We start from the raw sequence: 13,745 nt of genomic DNA, 5'->3' as shown, positions 1-13,745 counted from the left end.
CGACAGCACAGATTTATCAGTTCACAGTTCTGTAGGTCAAAAGTCTTGTACAAAATAGTTGACTTCTTTACTGAGAATCTTACAAGGTTGAAATCTAGGTGTGAACTGTCCATGTGGTCATCTGGAACTTGGACTCCTCTTGAAAGATAACATGGTTGTGGCAGAATTTTGTCCCTTGCAGCTGTAAGACTGAGGTCTTCATTTCTTTGCTGGCTGTCAGCCAGAGGCTGCTCTCAAAGCCATCTTCAAAGAATCTCCTGTGTTTGGAATCTCTCTCATGAGTCAAATCTATCTTACTGAGAATTTCTTCTTCAGGAAGAGGCTTTTCAATCCCTCACCTGACGAGGTCACGCCCACCCAGGATAATCTCCTCCCTCCACCACTCCCCCTTACCCCGGGTCCGCACTATGCAGCTTGCAGGATAATCTCCTCCCTCCACCACTCCCCCTTACCCCTGGTCCGCACTATGCAGCTTGCAGGATCTTAGTTCCCCAACCAGGATTCAACTCCAGGCCCTGGCACTGAGAGCACTGAGTCCTAACCATTGGATCACCAGGAAATTCCCAATCTCCCTATCTTAAGGTCAACTGATTTGGGATCTTAGTTACATCTGCAACCCCCCTAAACAGTACTACCTCCCTTTGTGTTTGAATAAATATCTAGGAAAAGGTGTGTGTGTACCATGGGCATATGATCTTGGGAGACATCTTAGAATTCCACCTACCATATCATATAAAATAAGGATCCATAAAATAAGGATTCATATCCATGAATGACTACTTATTTTTATTTTGGAAATTTTAAGACATATGCAAAAGAAGAGAAAATAATTTCATGAACCCCAGCACCCAGCTTCTGTGATTACACATGGCTAATCTTGTTCCACCTATCTCTTGATTTCCTTCTCCCCACTGTCCCAGACTATTTTTTCAGTAAATCCATGACATACTAATTCATCTTTATATCTTTCCTTATGTATCTTTAAAGACAAGAACTTTTCTTTCTAACTGTCCTTCTGACACTAACTATGAGTTCAGTGTTTTCTCAAAACCATCCTCAGGTATGATAATTTGCTAGAAGGACACATAGAACTCACAGAAACCTATTATATTCACAACCACTTGTATTACAGGAAAAGGATACAAATTAGAAGAAATAGACAGGGCAGACTCTTGGATGGGGAGGGTTCCAAATGTAAAGTTCTCATGGACACAGGGATGAGTTACCTTCTTGGCATTGTTATGTGGCAATATGTGCAAGGAGTATTGCCAACCCAGGATGCTCACCCAGGCTTTGATGTTCAGACTTTTATTGGGATTTCATTATGTAGGCATTATTGATTGAATCATCACCCATGTGGTTGAACTTGATCTCCACCCCCATTCTGCTCCCAGAGCCCAGGCTGAAACCATGAGACTCACAGTTGGTCTTTCTGGTGTGCCCAGTCCCTACCCTGAGTCATCTCTTTGACATAAACTATCAGGCAGGGTCTAAAGGACCCACCGTGAATAATGAAGACATTCTTGTCACTTAGGAAACATCAAGGATTTAGAGGTTACCTCCCAGGAACTGGCAACAAAAGCCAGCCACATTCTTCCTTCCTTCCTTCCTTCTCTCCCTCCGTCCTTTCCTTCCTAACCACAATATCATTATCATACCTAAAAAATTAAAACAATTCCTCTTTTCATCAAACATTCAATAAATGGTCTAATTTTTCCCACTGTCTCATTAAAAAAGGTTTATTTTGACAAATTAGTATCCTAACAAGCTTCACACATTGCACTCAGTTGATATGTATCTTAAGTTTCTTTTAGCTTAGAGGTTTCCCTTCCCTCTTTTTCCCTCTCTGTAATGTGTCTGGTGGTGAAAATAAAGCCCAATGCTCTAAAAAACAGTGTTGCATAGGAACTGGGAATGTTAGGTCCACGAATCAAGGTAAATTGGATGTTGTCAAGCAGGAGATGACAAGAGTGAACATCAACATCTTAGGAATCAGTGAACTAAAATAGAGAGGAATGGGCAAATTTAATTCAGATGACCATTATATCTACTACTGTGGGCAAGAATCCCTTAGAAGAAATGGAGTACCCCTTAGAGTCAACAAAAAGTCTGAAATGCAGTACTTGGGTGCAGTCTCAAAAATGACAAAATTGTCTTGGTTTGCTTCCAAGGCAAACCATTCAACATCACAGTAATCCAAGTCAATGCCCCAACCACTGATGCCGAAGAAGCTGAAGTTGAACAGTTCTATGAAGACCTACAAGTCCTTCTAGAACTAACACCCCAAAAGATGTCCTTTTCATCATAAGGGATTGGAATGCAAAAGTAGGAAGTCAAGAGATACCTGGAGTAACAGGAAAGTTTGGCCTTGAAGTGCAAAATGAAGCAGGGCACAGGCTTACAGAATTTTGCTAAGAGAATGCACTGGTCATAGTAAACACTCTCTTCCAACAACGCAAATGATGACTCTACATATGAACATCACCAGATGGTCAACACTGAAATCAGATTGATTATATTCTTTGTAACCAAGGGTGGAGAAGCTCTATACAGTCAGCAAAAACAAGACTGGGAGCTGACTGTGGCTCAGATCATCAGCTCCTTATTACAAAATTTGGACTTAAATTGAAGAAAGTAGGGAAAACCACTAAGCCATTCAAGTATGACCTAAATCAAATCCCTTATGATTATACAGTGGAAGTGACAAATAGATTCAAGGGATTAGATCTGGTAGACAGAGTGCCTGAAGAACTATGGACAGAGGTTCATAACATTGTACAGGAGGTGGAGACCAAAACCATCCCCAAGAAAAAGAAATGCAAGAAGGCAAAGTGGTTGTCTGAGGAGGCCTTTCAAATAGCTGATAAAAGAAGAGAAGCAAAAGGCAAAGGAGAAAGGGAAAGATATATCCAACTGAATGCAGAGTTCCAGAGAATATCAAGAGGAGATAAGAAAGCCTTCTTAAGCGAACAAGGCAAAGAAATAGAGGAAAACAATAAGATGGGAAGCACTGGAGATCTCTTCAAGAAACTTGGAGATACCAAGAGAACATTTCATGCGCAGATGAGCCCAATAAAGAATAGAAATGGCAAGGACCAAACAGAAGCAGAAGAGATTAAGAAGAGGTGGCAGGAATACACAGAAGAACTAAACAAAAAAGGTCTTAGTGACCCAGATAACTACAATGGTGTGGTCACTCACCTAGAGTCAGACATCCTGGAGTGTGAAGTCAAGTGGGCCTTAGGAAGCATCACTACGAACAAAGCTAGTAGAGGTAATGGAATTCCAGCGGAACTATTTCAAATCCTAAAAGATGATGCTGTTAAAGTGCTTGCATTCAATATGTCAGCAAGTTTGGAAGACTCAGCAGTGGCCACAGGATTGGGAAAGGTCAGTTTTCATTCCAATCCCAAAGAAAGGCAATGCCAAAGAATGTTCAAACTACTGTACAATTGTGCTCATTTCACATGCTAGCAAGGTAATGCTCAAAATCCTTCAAGCTGGGCTTCAACAATACATGAACCAAGAAGTTCCAGATGTACAAGCTGGACTTAGAAAAGGCAGAGGAACCAGAGATCAAATTGCCAACATCCATTGGGTCACAGAAAAAGCAAGAGAATTCCAGAAAAATATCTACTTCTGCTTCATTGACTATGCCAAAGCCTTTGACTGTGTGGATCACAATAAACTGGAAAATTATTAAAGAAATGGGAATACCAGACCCCCTTATCTGTCTCCTGAGAAACAAGAATGAACAGTTAGAACTAGACATGGACCAACAGACTGGTTCCAAATAGGGAAAGGAGTACGTCAAGGCTGTATATTGTCACCCTGCTTATTTAACTTATATGCAGAGTACATCATGAGAAACGCTGGGCTGGAAGAAGCATAAGCAGGAATCAATATTGCTGGGAGAAATATCCATAACCTCAGATGTGCAGATGATACCTCCCTTATGACAGAAAGTGAAGAGGAACTAAAGAGCCTCTTGATGAAGGTGAAAGAGGAGAGTGAAAAAGTTAGCTTAAAACTCAACATTCAAAAAAACTAAGATCATGACATCTGGTCCCATCAGTTCAGTGCAGTTCAGTTCAGTCACTCAGTCATGTCTGACTCTTTGCGATCCCATGGACTGCAGCACGCCAGGCTTCCCTGTCCATTACTAACTCCCGGAGTTCACTCAAACTCATGTCCATTGAGTCAGTGATGCCATCCAACCATCTCATCCTCTGTTGTCCCCTTCTCCTGCCTTCAGTCTTTCCCAGCACCAGAGTCTTTTCAAATGAGTCAGTTCTTCAAATCAGGTGGCAAAGTACTGGAGTTTCAGCTAAACCATCAGTCCTTCCAATGAATATTCAGGACTGATTTCCTTTAGGATGGACTGGTTGGATCTCCTTGCAGTCCAAGGGACTCTCAAGAGTCTTATCCAACACCACAGTTCAAAAACATCAGTTCTTCGGCACTCAGCTTTCTTTATAGTCCAGCTCTCATATCCATACGTGACTACTGGAAAAAACCATACCTTTGACTAGACGGACCTTTGTTGGCAAAGTAATGTCTCTGCTTTTTAATATGCTGTCTAGGTTGGTCATAACTTTCCTTCCAAGGAGTAAGCATCTTTTAATTTCACGGATGCACTCACCATCTGCAGTGATTTTGGAGCCCCCTAAAAATAAAGTCAGCCACTATTTCCACTGTTTCCCCATCTATTTGCCATGAAGTGATGGGACCAGATGCCATGATCTTAGTTTTCTGCATGTTGAGCTTTAAGCCAACGTTTTCACTCTCCTCTTTCACTTTCATTAAGAGCCTCTTTAGTTCTTTGTTTTCTGCCATAAGGGTGGTGTCATCTGCATATCTGAGGTTATTGATATTTCTCCCGGCAATCTTGATTCCAGCTTGTGCTTCTTGCAGCCCAGCGTTTCTCATGATGTACTCTGCATATAAATTAAATAAGTAGGGTGACAATATACAGCCTTGACGTACTCCTTTCCCTATTTGGAACCAGTCTGTTGTTCCATGTCCAGTTCTAACTGTTGCTTCCTGACCTGCATACAGATTTCTCAAGAGGCAGGCTCTAAGGTGGTCTGGTATTCTTATCTCTATAATAATTTTCCACAGTTTGTGGTGATCCACACAGTCAAAGACTTTGGCATAGTCAATAAAGCAGAAATAGATGTCCCGTCACTTCATGGCAAATAGATGGGGAAACAGTGGAAACAGTCATGACTTAATTTTCTTGGACTCCAAAATCCCTGCTGATGGTGACTGCAGCCATGAAATTAAAAGACACTTGCTCCTTAGAAGAAAAGTTATGACCAACCTAGACAGCGTATTAAAAAGCAGAGACATTACTTCGATGACGAAGGTGCACTAGTCAAAGCTATGGTTTTTCCAAGAGTCATGTACACATGTGAGCTGCTGCTGCTAAGTCACATCAGTCGTGTCTGACTCTGTGCAACCCCATAGACGGCAGCCCACCAGGCTCCTGTCCCTGGGATTCTCCAGGCAAGAGTACTGGAGTGCGTTGCCATTGCCTTCTCCAACAGATGTGAGAGGTGGACATAAAGAAGGCTGAGAGACAAAGAACTGATGCTTTTGAACTGTGGTGCTGGTTAATTACTTTGCCAACTGTGGTCTCCTTGGACAGCAAGGAGATCAAATCAGTCAATCCTAGAGGAAATCAACTCTGAATTGGAAGGACTGATGCTTAAGCTGAAGTTCCAATACTTTGGCCACCTGATGTGAAGAGCCAGCTAATTGGAAAATATCCTGATGCTGGGAAAGATTGAGGACAGGAGGAAGGGACAACAGAGGATGAGAGGGTTGGATGGCATCACGAACTCAATGGGCCTGAATTTGAGCAAATCCCAGGAGATAGCGAAGGACAGGGAAACCTGGCATGCTGCTGTCCATGGGGTTGCAAAGAGCTGGACACGACCTAGCAACTGAACAAAATAACTTATTTGTGGAAGAAAATGAGTCAGTTGTTCTATAGAGGCTATCATATTATGGATTTTGCATAAATTACATAACCATAAAATTCACCCAGATAGTTTACACTTGACATATTTGAATTCACTTAGCTAGAGCAGACTGTTCAAACTCGTCTTGTCCTACACATTTCACAGGTACAAATAAACACTCTAAAGGCCTTTGTGAAACAGTCACTAGTTTAGTGAACAGCTTTGTGGCTTGGAAAGTCTGGAATATTTATCTGTCCTTGATCCGTCCTTCAAGCTTAATGCATGCTAACCTTATGTTTACATATCCTCCAGTGCTTGGAAAACTCCAGGACTTCAAGGCTTATTTCTATCTGGCAGATACTTCATAAAGGTCTGTTACTATGGCCCCACCCAAGAGGATTTCTAAGAATAAAACAAACTGGGATATCTATCTTTGACTTGAATGAACTCTTCATGTGTTTGCTCGTGCTCAGTTGCTCAGTCGTGTCCAACTCTTTGGGACCCTATGGATTGCAGCCCTCCAGGCTCCTCTGTCCATGGGATTCTCCAGGCAAGAATACTGGAGTGGCCTGACTCAGGGATTGAACCCACTTCTCTATCTCCTGCATTTGCCGGTGGATTCTTTACCACTGAGCCACTTGACCTCTGCCCATAAAGAGATGAAGATTTGACCAACAAGGGCTTTGTAGCCCTGGGGTTCACCTGTATAAACTCCAGGGGAAAAATAACTGGCACTCTGGCCAGGTTGGGAATAAAACTTTCTGGAATTAGATAATCTTTTAAGTCAAGATTGCACAAATTTACAGAATAACTAAAAAGCTCAACTCAGTAAAACTGGCTTGTCTCAAAAACAGACATCTTTTTAAAAAGGTCTTTGAGAAGTGCTCAGAGGACTGAAATGGAGGATGTGAGTTAGGTAATTCTTCTCCACTCCAAAGGCACTGGAATTATGTCTTCCCATAATGTGACATGCCATGAACAGTCCTATCCTGTCCAATGCATTTAATGGTAATGCTAAAAGCTGAACCCAACATAAGGGTCTTTAAAAGGCCTATCACAATTGTCTTGCAATTGATGGATCCACTGGTCTCTAAAAGAGCTTCATTGTCTTGTTCAGAGGAGAAATTGGCCTCCTACAATGAGTATGTATTAAATGCCCTGAATATATTTTCAGAGACAAAGCTACTTCTTTCAGTCGTGGCTTTAGGCCAGGTTTCATCCAGTATCTGTGGATGAGATGGATACCATGACCATCTCATGAATCCTTTTGTGGCTAGAAGGAGCCCTTGGCCTATGGGACTCCATGAGCTACTCTGACCAAATGCCAAGATGTTTACCAGATTTAAAATGCAGTTGTACCAACTGATCTATCATAGTGAAGGAACTCAGAACCACATATACCACTCCAAACTCAGAATTCTCTCCATCCCAGGATTTGTCTTTCCATGAACCGTCTAGCAACATGCATAACATATGAAGTTCAGAGCACCAGGAAACTTCCTTTTGAGGAGTATGGGTTTCAGGGACAGGGTCAGTAGCTTTGTTCCTCCCTAGCTCCCATCACTAGAATCTCCATTTGGACCCCCAAGGCCAGCTTCCATGGGCTTTCCCTGGTGGCTCAGATGGTAAGGAATCTGCCTGCAATGCAGGAGACCTCGTTTGAATCTTGAGTCAGGAAGATTCCCTGGTGAAGGAAATGGCAACCCCCTCCAGTATTCTTGCCTGGAGAATTCCATGGACAGAGGGGCCTGGCGGGCTGCAGTCCATGGGGTCATAAAGAGTTGGACATGGCTGAGCAGCTAACACACTTGGCCAGCTTCTACGGAACTGAGGATTGTTCACTGTGGACTCGGGACATGTCCATTGACAGACTGTGCCATGCAGGGAGGATATACTCATGGGAACAAGTTGTTGGGAAGAAGGGGAGCTCTGGATTGTTGTTCTTCCATAGGACAGCTGCTAGAAGAAACCTTGTGTTGGGAGCTAGAGCCAGCAAGGGGAGATGTGTAAGGTAGCCCTGAAGAGCTGGAGGATCAACATTTTTCCATGTGGCTCAGGGAAGTGTAGGCTAAAGCTGGGTTCTTAGGAGAACTGCTGCTGGGAATGGAAGTGCCTCCTGAAGAGGCTGCTGTGGAGGAATGGATGCTGAAGGAGAAAGAAGATTTGGAGAGGCTGTTGACAAATGGAGCTAGGCGAGGTATGGCGTGGAGCTTTGCGATGCGCAGGGACTGCATGCAAGATTGACTTGGGCCTGGTTTCTAAGGTGCTGCCATTTAGACCACTGTTCTTCTAGAAACATTTGCTGAGGGGAGCCTGGCAAGAGAGCACTTTGTAGCTAGAACTCTTGGGGTTTTCCTCCTCAAATTGCTCCAGTACCACGGTCCACTCAGCTGGAGAATTGAGGGGGTGATTACAGAGTGCTAGAGAGTGATGGTCTGGAAAACTGGGTTTAGGAAAATTTCTTTTTTACTTTTGTACATGAAGACCTGTGACTTTTACACAAAGCAATGGGGCTGCCCATTCTGTCTGATAAAATGAGAACCTTTCCACTGCTTTTTTTTTTTTTAACTTGTTCTGGTTCTTTCTTTCTTTATTTGGCTGCCCCAGGGTCCTAGCTGTGGCATATGGGATCTAGTTCCCTGACCAGGCATTGGACCCAGGACCCCCGCACTGGGAGCCAGGAGTCTCAGCCACTGTACCACCAGGGAAGCCCTGAATGAGAAATTTTTAGGAGGCTTAGTCTATGTTTCCTTCACCTTGACTTTGTTCTATTTATGTATTTGTCTGCACCAGGTCTTCATTGCAGCATGTCAGAGCTTTAGTTGCAGTGCGTGAGATGCAGTTCCCTAACCAGGGTTTGAACCTGGGCCCACTGCATTGGGAGTGCAGAGTCTTAGCCACTGGACCACCAGGGAAACCCCACCTTTGCCTTAACTGTGTTAGGAGCCTTTACTTTCTTCTCAGTCAGTATGGATGTCAGGGACCCGCGGTATGGTCCTTTCTCCTTACACAGAGACCTAGTGTGCACCCAGCCTTGGGGCCAGAGAGTTTGGACTTCAGCATCCAAACCATTCATACAGTCCTCCCTAGACTGGCTCTCCTCTCATTACAGATCATAATCCTCTGGTCCCATCTTTCCCACCTGAAAGAGTACCTTCCTGATGTCAGCATTCTACTGACCTTTCTTCTGGGCTCTGCTCCCCTTTTTTTCTTTGTTTCCAGAACAAATCTGTTCTCTCTGCTCCTTGTCTTTTTCCTCTTGCAGCATCTCTGCAGTCTTTGCTTGCGTGTGTACCTGGCATTCATCCTGGTACTGGGCCATCTGCTATGCCATTGCCCTGCCAATAGCTTCTTTAAATTTCTGTAGAGGCTCCTCCAGATGCACCCCCACCAACAGGTTCCCAGAGATGAAGTCTTGGGGCAAGTATGACCAGGGTGCCCTTTTGCTTCACTGCAGGGATGAAGTCACGTGGCCACGTGCCTCAGAACAAATCTGCTTGCTCAGCTACCAGGTTTGTACCTCTGCGCCCAGTTGGATCCCATTGATATCCTGGGTGAAGCACTGCCTTTTGCACTGTCCCTCAGCTTCTGGCAGCGTGAACTGGCTCCTCACGGCACTTCTCCAGGGGCACTGGTAGGCTTTTGAAGAGAAAAGAAAATTGTGAATTCTTCATCCAATCCCACCCCGTGGGAATCTCATCATCCATATCACAAAAGGGGCTTCCTTCTGGAGACTCACTGAGAAGCTGCTTTAGGTCGGAATCAGTCAGAGAGACCATAGCAGTGACCTCTTGGAACAAACCACTGCCAGAGGCTGAGCAGAAGATTGAGAGTGAGGGGTGCTACAATGTTCCCACAGATTTATGATCCTCATGCGTGTTTTTCCTGGGCCAATTTCTCATTTTCAAATGTCTTTACATTTCTTTATCACTTCGAGCCTCAAGAACACATCTTGTTTTCCTTACCATCATGAAGAGCTGTGAAGCCCATTTGGGAAAAGCTGGGCTTTGTTCATTTCTTCTGCCACACCCAAGCAGAGCCCCCAGAAGCAAAGGACCAGCCCCAGGCATATTACATGGGCCTCGTGACCTTAAGGGAGAGGGAAGCGGGGTCTTAGGAGGTGGGGCAGTGCTGACTGGTCAGAGGCCCTGGGAAGGGGAAAGGAGGCCTGCTTTCTTTGAATAAATGTTATGCCTTCGCTGGTCTCCTGGAACATCCCTAACATAATTATTTTCAAGTATTTTTTTTTCTATTCTGTAACATTGACTTCACCTGTATTGAATTTATATCCGATTATTTTGTTAGATGCTTTTTTCTGTAGCATGAGATTTCTTCATGCCCTCTAGGATTTTTGTTTGCACATTCATTGGAGTGCCTTTTCATTTGTTTTATTTTCACTTACATCCTGACTTCATTGAGTGGTTTAGCAATTGCCTCCACTCGGTATCCATTTTGCAGCAGGAAATTGAATACAAGTGGCACCCACGCCCTCTGTTTCCTGAGCTTGTAACTCCCTATTCTATTGAAGGGACTTCCCAGATGGTGCTAGTGGTAAAGAACCCCCCTGCCAACGCAGGAGACATAAGAAATGTGATCCCTGTATCGGGAAGGTGGAAACAGCAACCCTCTCTAGTATTCTTGCCTGGAGAATCCAATGGACAGAGGAGCCTGGCGGGCTACAGTCCATAGGATCACAAACAGTCGGACACGACTGAGGTGACTTAGCACGTACACATACTATTGAAGAACTCCTTTCTGTGGAGAATGAAAACACCACCTCCACACTGCACCTGTGGCATCTCTTGGACGGTGATTCTGCACTACCTCAGCCTTCTCTCTTATCGGGTCCTCAGCCGTGGCTTCTTTCTAGGCTGAGGCTCCTGCCTCTGTGTGCATTGACTGCATTCAAATTTTTTTGAGAACTTGACCCCAGTAAAGGTTTGGAGCAGGAGACTGGCCCTCTTTCTATCTCCAGCTGCTTCTTCTGCAGAAACCAATCTAGAATCTTTGCTTCCACTGGCTTGGGTGAGAGAAAACCTTTCTGAAGTAAAAGGGAAGAACAAAGCAGAAATGCAGAGACAAGCAAAAAAGATGAAGAGAGAAATTCATGAGTTTCCCATTTTCTCTGCCTTTCCTAAAGTTTGACTTTTCCTTTAATTTTAGGACACACCTAAGTATCCTTCTACCTCTCCCATATATCTTTGGGAGCAGGAAATTGAATACAAGTGGCATCCATGCCCTCTGTTTCCTAAGCTTGTAACTCCCTACACTATTGAAGGGACTTCCCAGATGGTGCTAGTGGTAAAGAACCCGCCTGCCAATGCAGGAGACATAAGAGATGCAGGTTTGATGCAACCCTCATCTCTTTGCTTAAGCTAGCTCCAATGGGTTTCTGACACTAGAAATTAAAAGGTTCAGTGAGGGACTTCCCTGGTAGTCCAGTGGCTAAGACTCCATGCTCCTAGTGCAGGGGGCCCGGGTTCCATCTAGATCAGAGAACTAGATCCCACATGCCGCAACTGAGTTTGTATTCCACAACTAAAAAATCCAAGGAAGATGGAAGATACCACGTGTGGCAACTAAGACTCAGTATAGCCAAATAAATAAATAAATATTTTTAAAAAAATAGGTGTGGTGAATACCTGTCTTTGGGGCGTTCCGTGATCCAGTGTGTTTGTGATTCCTGTGCCAAGCACCACTGCACCCTTGCTCTGGGATTTCCTCCTTCCAGAACTCCCTTTGAAGTATCAATCTTGGTTCTCACTACGCAGGGGGAGAGTTTGGACATCTCTCCATACAAATTTTGTCAGGAAGATGGGATTTGGTCAGGAAAACAGAACCACTTTACAGACTGCAGGAAACCAAGAGGCCGACTTGAATGATGTGGGGAAGCTGAGGGAGTGAGGGTCTGTGGGCTGAGGCTGGAAGCTTGGTGAAACAGTCACCGAAGCCTCCAGTACAAAGCACTGGTGATTCTCAGAAGTCCTCCAGGAAATTAGCACAATTGCTACACTTCTCAAGCGAAAATGGCTGAACCAAATGATCTCTAGGGTCTTTTCCAGTTTTGAGGTATGCTGAGTCTTTAACAAGGTCCAGAGAGCGTCCTGGGTAGAATCATCAGTAGCAAGGAAAATGTGAAAGGCTGGGGAGTTCAACAACTCTTGGTTGAGTGACAAGAGCCCCTGGCACACTGGCCTGTGAATGAGAAGGCAAAGCCCAGTGTTTCTACAGTTTTTCTCATAACTCTGGCTTTCCTGATCAAACCATCCCTCCATCCAATCCTGAGCTCTCTCTCATTGGTCCAGCCTCCTGATATTTGCGCTGTGACCTGCCAATGAGGATGTGTTCTCCTGCCCCTGCTCAGTGCTGATTCGTGAATGGTGGCATTATTCCCTGGGAGCCTGAAGGGGACAGAAACACTTTTGCTCCCTGGGTCTCCTTGACCAATTGACTAAACCAAATGCATAAGGATGTGGGACGAAGACCCATACCTTCCTTCTCACTTAGAAAATTAGCCCATCTTTTTGAAACCTCTCCTTCAGTCAGCCTGTTTTACTCACCTCACTGAATCTGTAAAATCTCCCTTGTATGTCAAGACATTGTGAAAGGTTTGCTTGCCTTCAGTCACGTGCTTTTCAAAATGTGTTAATTATGCATTACTCACTGAGTATGCTCTGAGCTGTTGCTGCTAATGCCATCTTATTGGACTGGGGAGAAGTTACTTGTAGCGGTTACGTAATCTTCAGACTTGCTGACAGGGAGTTTCACTGCCATAATATGCTTAATTGGGGGTCCTCAATTTTGATTTATTGTCCTGATGAAATCAAATCCTTCTGGTATTTTCTTCCTTTAGTCAGATAGTAAAGGAAGTCAGCATTTTCTTTTATCTAGATGTTCAACTTCTCTTCTGCAGACAAATACCATTGAAATATTGAAGTAATAATGATGGTCTAAACAGAGAACTCAATGTTCTTATACTAAAGATTAATGGGTTTTAATATTTTATTTGTCAAAGTAAACCATAGAGCATTATTTCATCTTCTCAAATTTTAGTCTCAGAAAGGATGCAGTTTCAGTGCTCATATACATGGTGAAATTTATTGATCAGAAATGCTATCATTTCTTTGTAGTTGCCATAAATGGTTTGATTATCAAATAGACTCACATAGAACACTTGACAGTTCTTTCTTTATTATACATTGTAATTAATCTTGCAATGAGTCTTATTTGTCAGTTTTAAAAAATGAGTCAGTGAAACCTACAGGTAAAACATGGTGTGGTTCTATGACATATAGGCATGATTCACAGTCCAGAACAGGTCCATGCATAAACCAACTTTGCTTTTGATTAAATGGCAATGCATGTTTATACAGCAGCCTCTAAGTACTCAAGGAAACCCTGTATTTGCAGCTGAAATTGGTATACTACCACTTTGTCTTTTCAGCAGCATGGGTCAATTGCTTTTGGTCAAATACATTTTTGGTCCCATCTGTATAATCAAACCAATAATGAATTGTGGCAGTTTTAAAATATGTCCGCAAAGCCTTTGACACCCTTCCCAGGTGGGTTCTATGACCTCTCCATCCTAATCTGTACTGATGTTAGAGACTTATTTAGAATCCGGAGAATCAGAAAAGTGATTCACGTAACTTTTGAGGCAATGCAATGTCTACTTGGTTCTCTTGGGGTACTTGCTGTGGTGGAAGCCAGGTGCCATGTAAGCAATCCAACCCCTCATGCTGTTGAGGCCACTTGGAGGTACTTCAGCTGACAACCCAA

The 13,745-nt window shown here is 43.6% G+C and overlaps 1 non-coding gene and 1 pseudogene across 1 annotated transcript; both read right to left on the bottom strand.

Annotated features, from left to right (window-relative positions):
* Positions 1-8,808: 8,808 nt before the first annotated feature.
* Positions 8,809-8,881, bottom strand: TRNAG-CCC (transfer RNA glycine (anticodon CCC)). The gene has a single exon. It is a non-coding gene; the product is annotated as a tRNA-Gly (tRNA).
* On the bottom strand, positions 8,860-11,754 carry LOC138930705 (ubinuclein-1 pseudogene; annotated as a pseudogene).
* Positions 11,755-13,745: the final 1,991 nt, after the last annotated feature.

Source organism: Ovis canadensis, chromosome X (assembly GCF_042477335.2).
Source record: "Ovis canadensis isolate MfBH-ARS-UI-01 breed Bighorn chromosome X, ARS-UI_OviCan_v2, whole genome shotgun sequence".
Taxonomy (NCBI): domain Eukaryota; kingdom Metazoa; phylum Chordata; class Mammalia; order Artiodactyla; family Bovidae; genus Ovis; species Ovis canadensis.
Note: the sequence above shows the minus strand (reverse complement) of the source record. Positions and strands in the feature narration are given on the sequence as shown.